Below are 20,784 nucleotides of genomic sequence, written 5' to 3'. Positions count from 1 at the left end.
GTGAGGGTACTCATTCAGTGGTGAACTCCTGTTTATTTTCTAATCTTAAACTGTGCCTCACAGGAAAAGCACTGCACCAAATGTAGGTATGAAGAATGGAGTTTCCTTCACTTTACTGTCCACTGCATCTGTATCTCTTTCCAGCCAAGATGGCAATCAATTTTGTGCTGATTTTCAATAAATTTACCAATAAGAATTTATTCTCCTGAGATGACATGGATTCAGTGCCACAGGAATACATCCAACTACCTTATTAATTGGCGATAAACTCAGTAATTGAGATATTTTATTGTGTAATTATTCTTGCAAGAATTTATCCTCATTGCTGTGCCTTTAAACTCCTGGCTTTAAATTTTTATCTTGTGATCCTTTCTTCGCCATCAAGTTAGTTACTCTTCCTTCACTTTAATCTCCCACTCTGTTCCCATCTCCATTTTTCTGCCTTTTGCCAATTCTTACCTATTGTTGTTCCTCTCCACTTCTCTCAAGTTATTTTTTCAGTTGGTATTTCACCAGATTTCATTTTCCTTTTTCTCATTAAATGACAAAATTATGTTTTGGAAACTGACACAGCATGGATATGGAAGTTATTTACATATCATGCACCCCAGACACCTGAAAATTCAAAAGTTGACAAACTTTAGATAGGACTGGCACAATATAGAAACATTCTGGGTTGACTGAGTGGCAGAGGTGGGAAGCAATTCTTTCCCACAATGAACAAATATACTTGACTCTTCTAAACACTATTGGTCACTTGACCAAAACTGATTTTGGTGCTGGTGAAAAGTTTATACTAATTCAGAATAAGCAAACAAGATAGCCCAAGTAGCACTGCGCTGAATTAACAGATGATGCAAAATAAGTGACTCCAATTTAAGAGGACAAACTATGTTCACTCTTCTCCCATCTTCATTGTTCTGCTCCAGTCCTCTCAAATAGTGGGATGCTGGTACTGCAGCTGTGGCATTAAGATACATTTGCTGCAATATTAATTAACTTTCCCATTTAATTTTCGTAGCATTAAATGATTATGGAAATTGTATGATATTCATCAGGGAATACATTTGGATAATTACTTTAACTCCTTATTTCTGAGAGCTTCGTTTCATGCATATGGCTGTTCGGGGACTGGGAGGAAAGCAACAAGTTTCCTTGCATTATTATACTGCTTTTTTTTTGGAGAATAAGAATATTAAACTTTAAATTGGATTTACAAAGGTAAACGAGTAAAGTGAAGGTTTGCACATCAGCAAATGAAGAATATGCTGATGGCCATGCTGCTTGCTATCCACCATGATACAAGTGGTGGCAGAACCTTCTCGCCTGATTCTCATACGCTTTGTAATAGTTTTCACTCCAAGCTTAAGAGAGGTGGGATACATCTCTTACTGTGAGCACACCCTGTTCAGGGTGTTCAGAATCTAAATGCACAATGGTAAATCAGCCTGCCTCGCATTCGCTGCCTATATGGGAAATGAACATTTGGGCGAAATTCTGGAAGGCTGTCAGAATGTGTGCAATGGATGCCCTGCAAACAAAATCTATTTTGATCATTAGTAATATATTTGTATGTTAAGCAGACACAGTAAATAATTGACTGTATGACACAAAAATAGAAGATGACTTGCATGACCTGTGCAAATACAAAACATACTTTGAGTGTAGTGAATAGGAGGAGGGTACAATTGCCTAGAGATGAGTTTAAGGCACCAGTGACAATATTCAATAAATGAAAACATTCCATAATTTCAAACTATATACAATGCTTGAAGTTTAGCAATACCTTCACATAGATCACCACAGAAACTGTTTTGGGTCAGGACTTGCTGGAACGAAGCACCTCACAGCATATATTGTTGGACAGATTTCTTCTGACAGCCTTGCATTCAAAAATATTCTGTACGCTAACTTGTTGGAAAGGTGAAGTGATAGCAGCACAGTAAATGCTATAGCAAGATCATCTGGATCCTGAGCAAATGATGGGATGGTTAGCTCAATAAGATTTCAGGACTAAGATATAATCAGTCAAATACATGAAAAAAGAGAGATAAATTTGAGAAGGTGCCTAGAATTGGAGTTAAATCAGAAGCAAAGGAAAGAAGGAGACACAGAGAGAGGCAAGACACAGGAAGAAAAAGAATTAATATTTAAAAGTTCACATTATTTAAATATTTTCTAATCAACCTGTTCAGAGATATTATTACATACCTCTCGAGCAGGTGGGACTTGAACACTACCACTTTTTTTTTATTTCAAAAATATACTTTATTAATAAAATACTTTGATGGTCTGTACAGTTGGACATGCCATACATACGTAAACATTTACATACAGAGATCTGAATTTATCATTTTTTATATACAGGTCTGTACGTTTATCAATCATATGTCCATATATTTAGCTGAGGCGTCAGCAGAGCCCAAATGACTGCGTGGGCCCCTTGTTCTTCTTAGGCAGGCAGATGTTACATGGTGGTCTTTCCCCACCGCGCCTTGGCGGCAGCTGCCCCAAGCTTCAGCGCGTCCCTCAACACGTAATCCTGGACCTTGGAATGTGCCAGTCTGCAACACTCAGTCGGGGTCAACTCCTTCAGCTGGAAGATCAACAGGTTTCAGACCGCCCAGAGAGCGTCCTTCACCGAGTTGATGATCCTCCAGGCACAGTTGATGTTCGTCTCGGTGTGCGTCCCGGGGAACAGGCCGTAGAGCACGGAGTCCCGCGTCACGGCGCTGCTTGGGACGAACCTCGACAAACACCACTGCATTCCTCTCCAGACTTCTTCCGCGTAGGCACATTCCAGAAGGAGGTGTGTGACAGTCTCGTCCCCCTCGCAGCCGCTTCGAGGGCAGTGTGTGGTGCAGCTGAGAGTCCGGGCGTGCATAAAGGATCTCACAGGCAGAGCCCTTCTCACCACCAGCCAAGCCATGTCTTGGTGCTTGTTGGAAAGTTCTGGCCATGAGGCATTCTGCCAAATGGCTTTGACAGTCTGCTCAGGGAACCGCTCAATAGGATCCGCCCTCTCCTTTTCCCAAAGGGTCTCAAGGACACTACGTGCTGACCACTTCCTGATGGACTTGTGGTCAAAGATGTTTTTCTACATAAACTTCTCCACGAAGGACAGGTGAAACGGAACAGTCGAACTACTCGGAGCGTTCCGCGGCAGCGAGGCCAGGCCCATCCTTCGCAACACCGGGGACAGGTAGAACCTCAGTACGTAGTGACACTTGATGTTTGCGTACCGGGGATCCAAGCACAGCTTGATGCAGCCACACACAAAGGTGGCCATCAGGGTGGGGGTCGCATTGGGTGTATTTTTTCCCCCTTTGCCCAGATCTTTGTACAGCGAGTCCCTTCGGACCCGGTCCATCTTTGACCTCCATATAAACTGGAAGATGGCCCGGGTAACTGCAGCGGCACAGGTTCTGGGAATAGGCCAGACCTGTGCCACGTATAAATAGCAATGACAGTGCCTCACGCCTGATGACCAGGTTTTTTCCCGTGACGGAGAGTGACCGTAGCTTCCATCTGCCCAGTTTCTGCCTCACTTTGCTGATACGCTCCTCCCAAGACTTGGCGCACGCCCCAGCTCCCCCCCAAACCAAATACCCAGCACCTTCAGGTGGTCGGTCCTGACGGCGAAGGGGATCGAGGATTGGTCGGCCCATTTCCCAAAGAGCATGGCCTCGCTCTTGCCTCGGTTTACCTTGGCCCCCGAGGCCCGTTCGAACTGGTCACATATGCACATGAGTCTGTGCACAGACAGCGGATCCGAGCAGAATACGGCGACGTCATCCATGTACAAGGAGGCCTTAACCTGCAGGCCCCCGCTGCCAGGAATAGTCACCCCTCTCAGGCTCGCATCCTTCCCGATGGACTCAGCAAATGGCTCTATGCAGCACACAAACAAGGCAGGAGAGAGAGGGCAGGCCTGCCTGACTCCAGATCTGACTGGGAAGCTATCTGATTCCCACCCATTGATTGAGACTGCACTGACAATGTTGGTGTAGAGCAGTCTGATCCAATTGCAGATTCCCTCCCCAAAGCCCATTTTGGAGAGAACATCTCTCATATACCTGTGTGATGTCCTGTCAAAGGCTTTCTCCTGGTCCAGGCTGATCAGGCAGGTGTCCAACCCCCTGTCCTGCGTGTAGGCGATCGTATCCCTGAGGAGTGCGAGACTCTCAGCGACTTGAACACTACCACTGCACCACAAGATCCCACTAAAATTTGACCAAGGGATCTTTCAAGCAAAGCGCAGGTAGGTGAGGATTTGAATCCAGGATCTCCTGTTTACTAGGCAGGGGCTTTAACAAGCTCAGCCACAGCATTGCTATAAAATCTCAATTGGATATTAGCAGGATTGGCCAGTTTGTGGATTCAATGACTACGGGCAGTTCTTCTGTAATGTGATGATTGCATTCTTGTGCAACCCTGCATTATGGAAGAGTCACACTTTAGAAACAGCACAAGGTGTTGGCAAGGTAATTGCGTTACAGCCAATATGTTTTAAAAGTTCGCGCTTTAGAAATAGTGTCCCCAGTTTGTCAATACAGTGAATTTGTATTAACGAAACACATGCTATAGCAAGACAACCTGCATTACAATTGAGAACTAGACTGCCAATTCATGTTATGATCTGTAAAGCAACCAGTAACTTTTGTATTTTCAATTATACACCAAACAGAGGCCTCAACTGCACTCTAAAGTAAATGGCAACAATCACAACATTATGGGTCCTGTCAAAGATATATCTTTTAAAGTCATTGCAAAAAAACAATCTGTGACAGGCCTGAATATAAATAGCTGCCATGTTTCCGACATGTACTGCAGCAGTTTAAGAAGACAGCTTACCACATGATAGCATCTGGTCCTCATGGGTGTTCATAAGGTTTCAAGAAAAAGATTGAAAATGCAAATTTTTAGGCAATGGCCACTTCTTAGGTCACATCCACAGTTAGCATTCAAAGCAACCAATTTTCCCAGATGAGCCCTACTTCAAGTGTTAAGTTCCTCATTAATGAATGCATGTTGGCATATTTCCTTTCAGCAGCTATGCTGGATGCCTGAAAAATATCTGCCAACAGTGTGTCCGCTTCTCAAATCCTTGGCATTCTCAATAATGCAAAGAGTTTTGGGGCCAAACAGTCACCACCATCCTAACCACAGCTTATTGACAAGGCCTGACATGCTACAATGTGTATTGTGCAGAAAATGAACACTTTTTTGTCCACAATATATCTGACTTTAATTTGCCTAAATTGCGAATGATGGTTACGTATTGTCTGTGACTATTTCCCAAGCCAAACCATGTGATGGGACCGAATTATAATGGGAATGGATGAAGAGGGTATTCTGGAGAAATCATTTTCAGCCCCAGTGACCTGATATGCCTACTATGAATTGTGGTGATAGCAGAATCCAGGAAATCTTTCCTATGGTCAGTGGGTTTGGATTGCATCAAATATATGACACAGAAACTGGCCATTCTGGCTCAACAACCCATACTGCTGTTGTGTTTGAGCATGTTCCCATGTTTCTTCATCTACATGTACAATTGTAACCTCTAACCTATTCTCCCCCACATGCTTTCCTTAAATGCATCTTTATTATTCATGTCAACTATTCCTGTGATTTTGACATTCTCACCACTATTTGGGTAAGAATACACATTTTAAATCAGCTGAAAACAAGGAATTAAAATGTTCCATATTCACTTCTAGCAATTGAAAGTGCTTTTGTCTATTAACTTGAACTTGCGTTTCTCAAGTCTCCCGAAGTACAGAGGACATCACTGCAAATCAATAACACTGTAGGAATATCTCAAATGAATGAGTAAAAGGAATATGTTAATATGGAGTCAAAACAAAATGCTTATAGTACTATAATGGTCAGGAATGATGGCTAAATACTGTTGCTCAGACCAAGCTCTCTATGGAGAACAATATTAAACAGCAAGTTAATATTATTTGCGCAGTTGTATTTAGACATACATCGATTGCTGATGGCATCAGAATGTCTGTGCCCGTTTCAGTTTATTCCTCTTTCAGGCATATCTTCTAGCCACTCACTAATGGCTGCGCCTATCAGTCAATGAAGGAGCTTTAGGTCCTGAGGATTATGCTGCCATGCCAGACTATTCCCTCCCACGAGTCCTGATCTGCAGTACACAAAACAGCAATATGCTGCCTTTGCAATGCCCAGATGCATTCAGCCAACTATAGATTATACACCTGCCCCCTTTGCTTTAACTGCTGTGTGTGCTGTATACAAAAATGTATTTCTCAAATTCTGTGCGAGCAAGCTGTGCACACTGCCAACTGAAATTGGCAAGCCCCAGATGGCAATCAGAGCTGACTGATGTAATCATAGCTACCGCGGGACAGCATCAAGCCAAGCTGAAAATGAATGGCTGACTGATCAATACAAGGTGACAGGCCAGTGCAGGAAAACCTGCCCTTTATTGAACCATTGCTGACCTCAGGAGTATGGATAATTTAATGAGCTTGCATTTACTCTCCCTCTCTGATTTAAAAAAACCCAAACCCCAATGCTATAAAGTGAACATACTCTTTTTACACAATTTACAAATCAGTTAGGTTAATGCATGTAGAGAAGGTAATGCAATGTTGCTGTAGAATTAACTGTCCTTACTTTATATTAAACAAAATGAGAGAGACCACTGAGATTTACAGAAAAAAACCCAACACAGTTGCATCAATGAGTCACTGTATTCAGAATAGGGTCATAGAACAGTTCATATTTCTTCCCATGATTTTTTTTGTCTTTTTCTGAGAATTCTTTGTCTGACGATTTTCACTTATTAATCTCCTGCCCTTCTTCATAGGCACTTCATATTTTCCTCTCTCCTCAGCAATCACAAAGTCCTTGGAACAGTTGGAACACATCCTCTTCACCCGCCGTGACAGGATTTGAAAGCTCATAAATGAATAGCTTGGTTTCTTTGGCTGTTAGACCACCCTGTGAAGTTCAGTCTTGTTTTGCTCTCACACCTTTATTCTGTAAACAATGATGCCCAGATCTTTTGTCTCAGCTACTCATTGTGAAGCTTCTGCAAATATTCCCCAGTCAGGAATTGGTGTCACAAGGTAATGGCAGAATATAGGGAACTCAAAGTGCACTACTCAGCAGATCACATAGGATTTTCCAATCTATGAAACTTAAAGGAGCACAAATTCACAAATTATCCTGCTAAATGACTGTCTAATATTACAGTTAATAAATATGAAGTCATGGCTTATTCTATTTTAGACTGGGTGTCGACTTGGGTTCGTGATCCATAATCCTTTTGAGATCTTTCCTGCTTTCTTGCATTTCTGCAGAAATTAGATATCTGTGTTGATATGTTGGATCTTCTTGGAGATCCTCTCCACTTTGAGCCGGCAGTTAATGGTGTCGATGGTTCAACACCAGCTCTTCCACATCATGGCTTATTTTATTATGTTATAGTAACCTCATTCATTGCCCATCTGTAGTTGCACCAAGAAAACGGTACAGTTCTTGTGTTGATGGAATTGTCACAATGGTGTGAGGTAGGTTTCTTACACAGCAATAGTAAATGAATGGCAGCAAATTAGAATGGTGTGAGACTTTGATGTGATTGCAATCTCAAAATCTCATTGGATTTTTTTTTAACTTTTTAGTGTTGAAAGGCCACAGGGGAGGAAGGTGCTACCAGAATAAATTTGGTGAGGTGCTGCAGTGAATCTTGTACATAGTACACACATTACCACAGACACAGTGCAGTGGCAGTACAGGGGCACTGACAAGAAAACTACTCTTATCTTTACTTTTGCAAATACTTCATCACATCCCAGAGTTAAATTTAATAGATGCCACTGGTTGCTTCTTATGTACAAGGTATTTATGAAACAATTCTGGAAAAGTTCCATCAGCCTGAAAATTCGGAAATGTGATTCCTCTTTTCAAGGAAGGTAGAGGGTCTGTAGAGACAGGAAATAGGAAACTTCAGGCCAATTAGCTTAACATCTATTGCAGAGGAAATGCTCCAAATTTTTATATTGAAGGATGATACAGAGGGGCAAGTGGAATATCTTAATGCAACAAGGCAAAGTTAACATGGATCAAATGACCCCTTTCTGCTCCATAACAATTCTGTGATTCACTGTGGGCTTTATGAAAGGAAAATCATGTTTGACTAACTTATAAGCATTTCTTGAGGAGACACAATCAATGTGAATATATGATTGCTAAGTCTACTGATGACTGTTGAACGTATACAAAAATTGACAGGAAATAGGTTGAGAAGCAGACATAAGGAGTTCACAAAGGGATACCGATAAGTTAACTGAGTGGATAAACTTTTGGCAGACAGTGTATTATGAATGAAAATGTGAACTCGTCCACTTTGGTAGGATGAATAGGAATGTTCTCTATTTAGAGAGAGAAAGCTGAACTCTGATATACAGAGAGATCTAGATGTCCTGGGTACATGGGTCACAAAGCATACAGGTACAATGAATGATTACGAAGCAAGAGTAATGTCATGATTGTAATGGGAATCTTTCTATAGCTGTACATGAGATCAGGTCGGAGCTTCATGTACAGCTTTAGTCTCCTTAAGGAAGCACGTTCGTGCATTTGTGAATGTTTACATGACTAATATGTGGGATGGGAAAAGGTTAAAAAGATTGAGTCTGTGAAATTCAGAACAATAGATGATCATATTGCAACATACAAGATCCTGAGAGGACATGATAGGGTGGATTCTAAAAGGATGGTACCCCTTATAGGAGAGACTAGATCACTATGCCATGCTCTTTGCAGCATCTCCTCCTCCCCACACCCCTCCCCCAATCAACTAAAATTATTTTTCCAAGTGTTTGCTTTTATTTTCACCCTTATTTTCTCTCACTCACCCTGAAGGCAGATACTCATGCTGAGGTAGAATTCAAAGGGTTTTGTAGGAACACTGCATTAGTCAATTCAATTGCCATCCTTCAGATACTAGCCCTTCAACAGCAGAGTTCTTGCTTCTTTTTATCTGACACTATTGTTAACTAACTTTGGAAAGTCTGACTTTATTTTATCTCCATCATGCTAAACCTTGATCCCTCAACATTATCTGTGCTAATCTGAACCAGGCTAATGTACTAAACCTGCATCATTCCTTGCCTGTAAAGACTCATTATTAAATGTTGCATTTGCTCATTCATCTCTTTTACAATCACACCTTCCTTATGCATAACACACTTACTGTGAGTGAAACATCACATGTTTGTTTCACAAAACTGCTACCAGAGAAAAGGTTTGATGGTCAAAAACTTAGTTAAATCAGTACGTTTGAAAGATTGCCTTAAAAGGAGGAGATGGGAGAGGTAGACATGTGGGGAGGCGAATTGAGAAATTTCTGAAGGTTAAGTCCCAGACAGCTAAAAACATGGTCCCAAATGATGAGAAGATATCAGAATGCACAATACCAGAAGTGGAGAAATCCAGAGATGTCAGATGCTTATAGCAGTCTCAAGGGATAGAATAGGACTGGATATAGATGCATAGATTTTAATGCAAGTGTGAAAATTTTCAATTTGAAGGACTGATGAACTGGGAGCCAATGTCGATCAGCAAGCATAGGAGTGATGGGTGAACAATACCCGTGCAACTTACAATTGGAGCAGCAGACCTACCAAACAGATCAAATTCATGGAGAGTGGAAGATTGGAAGTGGAACAGGAGCAACTTGGAATAATCGAGTTCATCAAGGATTTTCTGATGACCAGGGAATCCAGACCCAGGGGTTACAGTTTAAAGCAGACAGGGGAGATCATTTTGGACTGAGATGAGAAAAAAAATACTTCAGCCAGAGAATGGTGAGCCTTTGGAACTGTCTGCCACAGAAAGTCATTGAGACAAAAAACACTCAATGTTTTCAAAAAGCAGTTAGGGATGAAGGGATCAAAGGGTATGGGGAAGAAACAGGAACAGAGACTTGAATGACGTACAAGGTTGGAAGATCAGCCATGATCATACCAAATCACAGGGCAGGTTTGAAAAGCTAAAGGGCCTATTCACATTTTCTATGTTTCTATGTTTCAAGTCTGATGCATGAAAGAGGATATCAGCAGGACAGCGCAGGGAAAGCTGGGCAGAAGATATTAGAGAAGATCATTTTTTGAATTTGCTGATGAGAAATTACAAATCTGCCAATAGTTTTTTTATAAATTATGAATGATATATACGTTGTTGATTTGAAGACATTTTCACAAAATGGATCAATTCTTCATAACTCTTAACATCGTGATTCTGCCAGATATCAATTGACGATCCATTAACAGAATCAGCTCATCTCATTTGATGGTGTTCAGATATCTTTAAAGTTGTTTTCCTCCAAGATCTGCTTTTCTTCCACCATAACTTCTGTCCATCTCCCACCTTGAATGTCTTCTCTGTCTCTGTGTGGGATTCAACTGTAGTCTCACTAACTCCCAGTTACTAACTTTCAGTGATGTCGCTTTACACTTTTAAAGGACCAATACAAAAATAACCTCGAATGAGCAAATTCATATCCTATCAAGTCTTAACAAGAAAAACACTGGAGCACGCATAGGTTGTTCAAACCTGTTCTGCCATTCAATGACACTATGGCTGATCTCTATATTAATTGTTAGTTCTCCTTGATAGCACAACTAGTGAAAAAGACTGGGAAAGCTGCCAGATTGTCATAAAAACCTAACTGCTTCACTAATGTCCTTCAGGAAAGTTAATCTGTCATCTGTTTCTGATCAGATATTCAATTGACTACAAACCCTATTATGCAGTTCATTCTTAATATTTTGTAAAATAGTCTCACCAGTGTCTCAGATGTAATAATAATCAACATCAAACAAACACAGTGCTGACCTCTTTGGCTAACTAGAAATGGACAATAAATTTAGCCTTGTATGCGAAAGATGAAATTGATAAATATGCACCATGTGCTGCAGTACATTTTAAAACAAATATTCAATGGTAAACCCCTCATTGGGTACAATGCAAATCAATTGCATCAAATTTAAGGATTGCAACTTTAAATCATTTTGTAAAGGAATGCAAATGATTTTGAATAAGATATTTTGGATTGTATTATATTTAGTATATTATAAAATTATAGTACAGTATATCATTAAAGAATGTATATGCTACGACCCCTGACACAAACCGATCCAGTTAATTCCCCTTTAAGCTCAAAACATTACCAACAATTCTCGTTTTGAATAAAGCATCTTGAGGCAAATTAGCATTTTCTAAATTCATTAACCCCAGAATTGTGCTTAAACTCCAGCTGCAGTTGACAATTCCAAATGACCTGCCCACGCAGGTGTTATGACTCAAGGCAACAAAGTGCAGCTCAAGAAATGAGTGTTCTAAAGGGACTTTCTTCACTGGAAGAAACTTTCAAATTCAAGAATTGAAAATGAAGTTCACGCAACTGGATATTAAGATGTTTATTAAAAAGTAGGCCAGTCAAGAGGTGCCCTTGCCTAGTTAAAATGATACACTGCTTTTGATACATAGATTTTCAAATAATTTAGTGGGACAATCTATAAACCACATTTGTCAACCAAGATGTGGAGTATTTCAAATACTTCTCACGAAGGGGCTTCCCTGTGAGCCTGAATCATTAATAAACTGAGTAACATGGTGCACGTTTTAATCAGAATTTACTGTTCATCCTAGGATTTGACAGACAGAGCCCCTGAACAATACAAAGATAGTAGGAAAGAACACAGACAAGAAATTAGGAAGGCTAAAAGAGGCCATGAAATGCCTTTCGCAAACAGGATTAAGGAAAATCCTAAGATGTTTTATACATATATAAGGAGCAAGAGGGTAGCGAGGGAAAGGGTAAGCCCACTCAAGGATAAAGGAGGGAATGTATGCGTAGAGCCAGAGGAAGTGGGTGAGGTTCTTATCGAATACTTTCCATCAGTATTCACAAAGGAGAAGGACATGGTGGATGGTGAGTCTCAGGAGAGTTATTTCAATATTCTAGGTCACGTCAATATAAAAAAATGAGATGGTGTAGGGTATTTTGAAAAGCATTAAGGTAGATAAGTCCCTAGGACCTGATGGAACACAATCTTTTTCCTTTGTATAAGAAAGACAACAGAGATAATGTAAGAAATTACAGGCTGGTAAGCCTTCTGTCAGTGATAGGAAAATTATTGGAGAAGATTCTTAGGAATAGAATTAACTCATGTCAGAAAATATGGTCTTATTCACAAAGACAGCATGGCTTTGTGATGGAAGGTTGTGTTCTCATAAACTTGATTTGAGTTTTTCGAGAAAGTGACACATATGATTGATGAGAACATAGTGACAGGTGTTGTCTATACAGACTTTAGAAAGGCCTTTGACAAGGTCCTTTATGACAGCCTAATACAAAAGGTGAAGTTACATGGGATCTGCAAGGAGTTAGTAAGATTGATACAGAACTGGTTTGGTCATAGGACACACAGAATAGTGGTGGAAGGGTATTTTTCAGGTTGGAATTCTGTGACCAGTGGTGTTCTGCAGGAATCAGTGCTGGGACCCCTGTTGTTTGTAATATATAGAAGTGATTTGAAGGAGACTGTTGGAAGCCTCATTAGTAAGTTTGCAGATGACAGAAACATTAGGGGAGCTGCAGATAGTGAGGAGGAAATCGATAGTTTGAGTTTAGAAGATTAAGGGGAGATCTAATAGAGACGTACAAAATAATACATGGCTTTGAAAAGGTGGATGCTAGGAAATTGTTTCTGTTAGGCGAGGAGACTAGGACCCGTGGACACAGCCTTAGAATTAGAGGGGGTCATTTCAGAACAGAAATGCGGAGACATTTCTTCAGCCAGAGAGTGGTGGGCCTGTGGAATTCATTGCCACGGAGTGCAGTGGAAGCCGGGACGCTAAATGTCTTCAAGGCTGAGATTGATAGGTTCTTGTTGTCTAGAGGAATTAAGGGCTACGGGGAGAATGCTGGTAAGTGGAGCTGAAATGCGCATCAGCCATGATTGAATGGCGGAGTGGACTCGATGGGCCGAATGGCCTTACTTCCACTCCTATGTCTTATGGATAGGCTGGATGCTTGGGCAGAGAAATAGCAAGGGAATTTAATCCAAACAAATGCAAAGTGATGTATTTTGGGAGATCTATTGCAGGGGGAAGTATTCAGTAAATGCTGAACCCTTAGAAGCATCAACATACAGAAGGATCCAGTACACAGGTCCAGAGTTCGTTGAAAGCAGCAACACAAGTGAATAAGGTGGTCAAAAAGACATAAGACATGCTTGCTTTCATCAACCAGGGAACAGAGAATTAAAATTGGCAAATAATGTTGAACTGTATAGAAACTTAGTTAGGCCACATTGTGTACAGATCTGGTCACCACACTACCAGAAGGATGGGGAGGCTTTGGAAAGGTTACAGAAATGGTTTACTAGAATGTTGCCTGGATTGATATGCTATGAGGAGAAAGTGGACAAACTTGGTTTGTTTTCACTTGAATGTCACAGGATGAGGGCAGCCTGATAGAAGTTTAAAAAAAAATTATAAGGCATGGATAGAATGGACAGTTGGAGACATTTTCCCGGTAGAAATGTCAATGACCAGGGGCACAGGTTTAAGGTAAAAGAAGTTAAGTTTAAAGGAGATGTGAAAGGTAACTTTTTTTACACAGAGGGTGTTAAGTCAGAGCAGATAGTGGAGACAAATCCAATAGCAACGTTTCAGACACATTGTGACAGATATATGATTAGGTAGCGCATAAAGGGATATGGACCTCAGAGACAGAAGGATTTTCATTTAGAAAGGCATCGTGTGTTGGTATAGTTGACCAAAGAGCCTGTTCTTATACTATACTATTCTTTGATTTTTTTATTTTTGTTTCTTTGATTTGAAAGATAAAAATGGCAATTGACCAGAAGATGGTTATCATAGAATCCCTACTGCATGAAAGCAGGCCATTTAGCCCATCATGTCCGCACTGATCCTCTGAAGAGAATCCCAGCCAGTTCTACTTCCCACCCTATCCCTGTACCCCTATATTTCCTATGGCTAATCCATCTAACCTGCACATCATTGGACTGTGGGAGGAAACGGGAACGGAACACCTGGAGGAAATCCATGCATACACAGGGAGAAAGTGAAAACTCTACACAGTTGCTTGAGGGTCAAATTGAACCCGGATCCTGGCACTGTGATGCAGCAGTGCTAACCACCATGCCACCCTTTACGTAACTATGATTGGGCAATATTCAAGAGAGTGATGAGCTCGCTTTAAGCTCTATCTTTTTTTTCCTTTATTCTTAAATTATTCAAAATGGCAGCCTATCATGGTGGCAAATGAAAGCTTTTCACTGTATTTTATTATATTCTATGATACGCGTGACAATAAAATTAAAACCAAATATTATTTTATTATCTGTGTTCCGTGTACAAAACTTTATTATTCATGATCATATTTTTGTCAGACTTCTATATCAACATTTTCACCATAAACTACAATTTCTACATTTACAATGGAAACTCATTACGTAATTTGATGCCACACTTCTAACTCAGGTATAAGACAGACTGGTCGAGGAGAAGGCAAAGTAAAGAACTATCTCCAGGCTTAGACTTCAAGATAACACTAATTATTGTGCTTTAATACTATATACTGCTATACATCGTAGACAGAGATATCCAAACTTTGATCATACAGTTACATTGGCAAAGGAATAATCTATTTTCTACATGAGGTCATGTCCAAGTGCTCTCCAGACTATCTGCAGTTTAATCCGATGTAGTGGGAGCTAGTGTATTGTGGTCTGTTATAATGAAGTCTAACTCAACCCACACTATGCTATTTATGCTTAGTGATATATAGGTGTGTGACAACATCAAAGGGTTGCTCCTGGGTCTGGAAGTCCTCATACAACAGACACTATATAAACTTAGAAGGCTGTAATGATGGTTCCCACCAGATGTGTTACTGCACTACTTTCTGAACTCTGCCATCACAACCAATCTCCTGGAGAGCTCTGTAAATGTGTGTGGCATTGACTGGGAGGTAGGTTTGCCAACCATGATTAAATGTATCCCTAGAGGCTTCATCATACGACCTGTCCTCATGTTCTAGCTATTAATTAGAGAAAACATCCATCCTTGTAATGCCCTACCTTCCTTTGACAATTAGAAAGCTGAAAGTCTTATTACTCAATGGATGTTGCTTGACTATGCACCAAACAGGAAGTACGCTGGAATCCCTCTCTAGCCACCAAGACATTTTTTTTTATTTCTACATCTGGGAAAGAGAAAAGTACAGAAAAAGATCTTTTTTAATGTCATTGTGATTTTTCTCCAGGTTTGTACATGAACATGCCCTAAGGAGTAATATTTAATTCCTGGAGACTCCTGGCCAATTCCTGGAGGGTTGACAACGCTACTGGGGAACTTAGTGGCACTGAAATAACATTTTAGACGAGAAAGGTGGGCAACAGCTTAAATATAGTTATCCGATCCAAAACTGTTTCGTCACCACACTCCTGAAAGACTCTCAATGAAGTCTGCTAGATTTTTGCCAGAGTCGAAAGTTCTAAGACACATGGAGGAAAGTAGTGAAGTGCTTGTTTATCACATTAGGCGGAGGAGGGAGGCATTGTGCTGGGACAGAGTGATGGAAGCCCCAGGATAAGTAGCACTCCTCAATGCCCAGATGGTAAACAAACAAGAGGCAATTTGGTACTGGATTTCTCTTACTATTATAGCCAGAGGAAGTAAGCTAAGAGCCAACACCAAAATGCCATTGCACTAAGCAGGCCAGCTAATTATAACAACCTCTCCTGCTTCAAATTGCTTACTAACAGTACTTTGTCCATTCCCACCATGCATTTTAAATACCTTATTTGTAATCAACCCACTGAAAGCCCCACATTGCACCTGTCAATTGTCTCCCTGCACTATGGACTTCAAGTTGACACCCGAGAACAAAATGTATTCCTTATTTTCAATGTGAATGCAGCCCAATAGTGAGCAGAGGTCAGAAATAAGTGGTTGGGCACAAATGTGACTTGTCTCACTGTCGTGAGAGGGAATCATATGGGTCAGAAATGAGGATATCCTTGCTAAGCACCAACCTCAGGGGAAATCAGAGACTCAGTCGGAAAGGATCAGACAAGACAACACAGGCACAACAAACTTGAAATAAAAAGGTGGTTACCCACATGAAACAACATTTTACATGGTTGAATGAACAGCTCAGTTTACCATCTGCAAGTATTCTAAACTAATGAATAGCTCTGCAGCATTGAAATCCACCTCGAGTGCCTCCAACTTCAGGGCAATTGCAGTGGCAACCATTAAAACAAAGACCCTGATGTGTGGACACTTCAACAAAGATGACAAAGGCTGTCCCTCCTAATCTCGAAAATGACAGATTTATTTCATGTAACCACATATAGTAGTATGTACACTCTGTTAAAGTTCATATTGGAGTCAATGCTAGGAACAACATTAAAAATATATCAAAAATCAAAACAAAGAGATGGTTGGGAATTAATAGCTAAACAAGGTAAGACACAATTTCCACTTTAAAATGTGTAATCCTAACCAAACTTTCTACAGAAAGAATACATTTGCCTAAATTGTGATGACTTATGATAGGTCTGTGTAGTACAAGTGCTAGACAAAATGGCTTGGTTGCCAATTGTGCATTATAGATTCTTGGAAAGAGTGAGCTCCTACAGCTATTAACTGTTGAATTCACTGTATAATCCTATAAATTAAACAGTTTCTTACAACAACTGCATGAGCCCTGAAAGCTCTTTAAATTGTAAACTAAAAGGTATGATTCACTTTCCAAAGACTGTGGACTGGGTCAATGAATTGTATCTACACTGCTGCACAAGTTAGTAGGAAACATCGTTTAGTTAACCAATTGGTTTGGAAAACAGGAAAGAAAGATTTACATCGCATCAAAGATATTGGTCTATAAACTGAAACTTAAGAATCTTAGGAGTCGTCAATAAATGCCAGCAACAAAATCATTCTGTGACCTGTTCTTTTACATATAATTTGCGCTGGGAAAAACATTTTGTTTGTGGTTTCACCAAAAAGAGAGAGAATAGATGTGCAAAAGTATTAGAGGCACAGTCATTACTAATTTATATCACTTCAAGGTTTTTCTATCTTCCACAGCTTTAAAAGATCAGTTTTGCTTCTTGTACAAAACCCTGTCTGAGTATTCTGCCTCCTGTCACCCAAGGTACTATTTGCATGAATAGAAGTGTTGGGATTTACAGCCCATGTCAGTCTAGAATTAGGTTGGGCGTTCCATTTTTGCAGCTCACACCCAAAGTTGTTTGTAAAGGATTGGCTTGAAATCTACGCTAAAATACATCTTTTTAAGCAACATGTGGAAAATTATTGAAGCTTACTCCAGTCACTGTTCAACCATCAGCACATTTTGTCCCGAACGATAATTTTTCAAAATCTTACTATGTTTTTGAACACGGCTGTTAAATGTAAAGTAGAAAGTACATCTTTCTCATTCAAAGTTAAATCTCACATTCACCAATGGCCCCTAAGCTAGTGTGACATTACAATTACTGCTCCTGTCGGGTGGATAGATTATTTGCAACATCCTCCTCAGGTTGTCACTTCCTACAATAAAAGGATATCCAATCCTTCAATCCTATCCAGTGGTCCATAAATTCCTCTCTGCTGATGGACAGGACTATTTTGATTTTAGGTATTTTTTTGTATGCAAGAAACAATCTCTTCAGTTGAAAAAGGTGTTCCTTGCAGTTAGAACACTAGAGGTGCCACTGCCAACTACTTTATATCACGGTAAACAATTACAGACTGACCCAGCTGCCTTAGATGTGAGTATGCTAATCAAAGTAAAATAAGCCAAATTCAAAACGTATATGTTGTAGTTTATGATGATATCAAGTACTATTACAATCCATTACAATGCTGTCTGCTGAATATTGGAGAACCCACTACATAGGAAGAAAAAAAATTATATTTTACATTTTAAGTAACTTAAGCTTGGAGGATTTGGCAATCACTAACCTGATCCAAATTGAGATCACTAGAGATTGCTAGCTCAGCTTGAGCATGGTGCAATAATACTTACTGCTTATTGCTTCTTTTTTTTAAAAACATTACAGGAAAACTTCCCACTTACCCCATTCCATTCCTGGTTTTTGTTATGGTTGTGTAAACTGGAGCGGTGATGCTGTTGCTTGTAAGTCAGTGAAAGGGATACAGAGCCAGTCTGTGCCATTTAATATGTAGTTACATTAGTTGCAACATCTGAAATTTCAAATTCTTATTATCTTTTTCAATCCAGTATCCTTTGTAATGGAGAACCCATCCACTAACTCTCCATCGCTGATGCACAGTGTCAGAAAGGTGTACCTTCTACAATGTGCATTACCACAATTCATCAAGAGTCTTTTGACCACATTGTTGTGTTAAACTCATGGTCAGTACACTATTAAGAGTCATGCATATGAAACCATCATTGCATCACTGCATATGACCTGAGAGTTAATAAAGACCTGATACTTCACCTTACCTAGGATCACTTGAAGATGGTGTGCAAGAAACATGCTGCTCTGTGTAACTTAATAGCTTAATCTTGACCTAGACAATTACGTATTTGCAAATGTAATGTTTGTACACAACAGCAAACTATTGGATGTTCCAATGCAATGATATCTATCTGGTTTCTGATGTTATGTGAGAGAAAGTAAGCATTACCACATCAAGTAAAATACACTGCAGGTAAAGTCACATCAAACACTTCATTATTGACTGTAATGACCTACAGTCTCACATTTTATGCCAGGGCAGCACGATGGCTCAGTGGTTAGCACTGCTGCCTCACAGCACCAGGGACCCGGGTTCAATTCCCGTGTCGGGCAACTATCTGTGTGGAGTTTGCACATTCTCCCAGTGTCTGCGTGGGTTTGCTCCAGTTTCCTCCCACAGTCCGAAGATGTGCAGGTTAGGTGAATTGGCTATGTTAAGTTGCCTGTAGTGTTATGTGCATTAGGCAGGGGTAATTGTAGGGGAATGGGTCTGGGTGTGTCGGATGGTCGGTGTGAACTTGTTGGGCCGAAGGGCTTGTTGCCACACTGTAGGGAATCTAATGTAATCTTTATCCAAAAAAACTTCTCTGCCCTTTGGTTTCCCCCAGTCCTTTCAAAGCCTCCCTTTGGCCAAACATTTGGTTGTAAAATCTCCTTTTTGTGAGCCTTCGCTTTCATCTGATTATGGCTGTACAAAGCCTTTTGGGACAAATTCTGTGGTGAAGTCACTACAGAATGATATTGTTGTTCGGAATGGCAGACCAAAGCATTATAATGGAGGTACTTAGGGAAACAAAAAGGATAGAAAAACTAAACCATTATTTCATCAAAAAAAATCGTAAAGGGAAAGTAAACACTTCATTGTCATGTGAAACTTCGAAAAGTTACTCCTTAAAATAACAAAAATGAAAATCCAATGTCAGTTTTACTTCGAAGACCTGCCCTTTCATTTTGACCTTAGACTTTGTGGGTTAGAGGCTGCAACAGGATCCTTGCCTCAAGAGTACAATCCATGTTACTTATAAAGCTCGAAGATCTGATAAGAAATAAATATACAGCTCACTGGGGTATTGTACTGAACATGTAATGGTACAGTTCAGTTTTCTTGAATTGGGATTATAATGGTTGCACTGCCACTGCTAAGGTAAAGAAGATACAATATTTAACACACAAAACAAAACAGGATATCTGTCAAGAGACAAAGCAGCCCATTCTGTGGAAAACTCAGTCATTCAAGAACCCCTAGGAGATCCAACCCAGGGATATGTAAGCATTACTGATTCCGAATGAATGCTTTATCCAAATTAAAACAGGTCATTCATCCCAAGAGTCACATGTTACATGAGCCACTTCCATCTAACCCCACTATGATATCCTTCTATTTCTTTGGTCAACAATTTATATAATACTATTTGAATCTCTTCCTTTTTGAACGTATCTTTATGCATTTGACATCAGATTAATTTGGTAGCATTATGTATAAGTGCTGAATGAAATGTATATAATAAAACATATAATAACGATATGAACTATCACACAGAGCAAAGCAACACTGCTCCTTTCAAGGAGGTTAAATAAATCAAATGACCAACATTTTGACATTCTAGCTATAATTTTTGCTACATTAATGTGTTTTATCATATTTTTAGATGTTTTTTCTATTTTCTAAAAATAAAAATGTATCTTTATTTTGGATGCTGTCAAAAAAGAGGCATAAAGATTTTCAATATCAATTACAGAGCATGGAGTCCCTCATGATAAATGAGAAACTTTAGCTGATGATCAATGCACATGGGCTACAACAACTGAGGGTAGAAGTCATCACCATAGCGAAGTATTTCGGGTTTAAGATGCTCCAAAGCAGATTCCAGGCCTGCAGCTAGGCATCATCAGAGATCAGAGTTGAAAAATGTGGTGCTGGAAAAACACAGCAGGCCAGGCAGCATCCGAGGAGCAGGAGAATCGACGTTTCTGGCATAAACCCTTCTTCAGTCCATCATCAGAGATCAGCAAGTGTTATGACCAGACTGAGGTTTTTCAAGTTGTTATGGCTCCAGACGCAATATCCTCAAATTTTCAAGATCCTGGGTGAAAAAGGATGAACTGATGTTCTTTTTTTCATAAAACCCACCACCACAGTTGGTCACAAGATTAATTACATAGGATCCACCTCCCTTGTGGATACTTTTTTTTCTCAGACCAGAGG

The 20,784-nt window shown here is 40.0% G+C and overlaps 1 protein-coding gene across 4 annotated transcripts in view; it reads right to left on the bottom strand.

Annotated features, from left to right (window-relative positions):
* Nucleotides 1–20,784, bottom strand: part of klf12b (Kruppel like factor 12b) — a 284,772-nt gene that overhangs the window by 174,205 nt on the left and 89,783 nt on the right. The window lies entirely within an intron of this gene.

This window comes from Chiloscyllium punctatum, chromosome 9, assembly GCF_047496795.1.
Source record: "Chiloscyllium punctatum isolate Juve2018m chromosome 9, sChiPun1.3, whole genome shotgun sequence".
NCBI classification, from domain to species: Eukaryota; Metazoa; Chordata; class Chondrichthyes; order Orectolobiformes; family Hemiscylliidae; genus Chiloscyllium; species Chiloscyllium punctatum.
The sequence above is the reverse complement of the archived record's forward strand: the minus strand, read 5'-3'. Positions and strand labels throughout refer to the sequence as shown.